At 68.4% G+C, this 1245-nt stretch overlaps 1 long non-coding RNA gene across 2 annotated transcripts in view; it reads right to left on the reverse strand.

Moving 5' to 3' along the window:
• The window catches only part of LOC108446701, a 63277-nt gene extending 62101 nt beyond the window's left edge, over nucleotides 1–1176 (reverse strand). Inside the window, exon 1 of one of the 2 annotated variants that reach the window (XR_001861989.1) lies at nucleotides 921–1175. This is a non-coding gene — a long non-coding RNA (uncharacterized LOC108446701). Of the gene's footprint in view, nucleotides 1–920 lie in introns of both variants that reach the window. The other variant, XR_001861990.1, reaches the window with a different exon arrangement.
• Nucleotides 1177–1245: the final 69 nt, after the last annotated feature.

Below are 1245 nucleotides of genomic sequence, written 5' to 3' on the forward strand. Positions count from 1 at the left end.
TGGCGAGCGCCAGCCCACGTGTGCGCGAGAGCGTGACCCGTGTGCTGCCTGCAGCGCTGTGTTTGTGTGCAAACACTTCCAGTGTGCATCGCCTTGGCGTGGGCCCGTCTGCGGGAGCCAGGCTGCTCCACGGGACGAGGTGTGCGTGCGGCTGTGCGCTCCAAGGGCTCCGCGCATTCCAGCGCCGCTAGTGCGGGCAGCTCTGCGGGAGAGCCAAGGGCAGCGGCAGGGCAGTGTGTGTGTGTAGGGGTGTGTAGGGGTGTGTAGGGGTGTACCTGTGCCGCACAGTCCCCGCAGCAGTCGGGGACAGGCAGTGGGTTGCTCAGCGCGGGCAGCGGGGCAGAGGATGGGGAGCAGCCGGACAAGGCTGAGCTCAGCTCTGGGCATCCCTGGGTGCGATCCCGATGATCCGGCCCGCGTCAGCGCTGGCTACGGGCTCCTCTGCCTTATGTAACCACAGCAGGGACGGAGCTCCGAAGGGGGATGGAGACCGGGGGGAGAGGAGCTCCCCACTGATCCCCCAAAGCAAAGGGGCCGCGGCAGAAGCTGGATACCCCCGGCAGGGTAACTCTAAACGCCCGGCCGAGTTGCGTTGCCGGGCAGGCTGGCCCGGCTCAGGGCTGCCCCGGTGCGGGGCAGATCCAGCCGCCGGGGCCGGTCCCCGCCGGGAGCTGCCGCCGGGCTCAGCCCGGAACCCTGCAAAGCCGGCAGGCGCAGGGCAGCAGTACCGGAGGAGGAAAGGAGTCCTGCGAAGTTTAGGGACTCCACATTTTGCAAGGAGTCAGGGGAAAAACATGCTCCCTGAAAAAAAAAACCCCAAACCCATGCAGGGTCCCGGTAGCTCCTGTCCCCCTTTGGCTGTGTCCCCCAACCTGCCATCCCGGGCACCGCGGGGCCGTGCGGCACCGGCACCCCCTTACCTGCCGGCGTCACGTCTGCTGCTGCCTGCCCTGCTCCGGCTCTTCCTCCTCCTCTCCTTCCTCCTCCTCTCTCCCTCTCCCTGCTGCTTGGGGCTCTGTGTGGAGATTCATTCATTCATGCCTTCCCATCGGTCCCTCAGCCTTTCCCTGCCTCCCGGAGGCAGAGCGTGTGACGCCTCGCCCCTTTCCAGCCACTTTCTGTTGTCACAGAGCGGCGCTGCCCCAGCCCGGAGCGGCGGCCGGGCTGGGACACGCGTGGGCAGAGCCGGACCGGGGGAGCGTCCCCCAGCGCGGGGTGAGGGGCGTGGGCGGGCGTGGGCACGGC

The sequence above is a fragment of the Corvus brachyrhynchos genome, unplaced genomic scaffold (genome assembly GCF_000691975.1).
Source record: "Corvus brachyrhynchos isolate BGI_N302 unplaced genomic scaffold, ASM69197v1 scaffold5, whole genome shotgun sequence".
NCBI lineage: Eukaryota > Metazoa > Chordata > Aves > Passeriformes > Corvidae > Corvus > Corvus brachyrhynchos.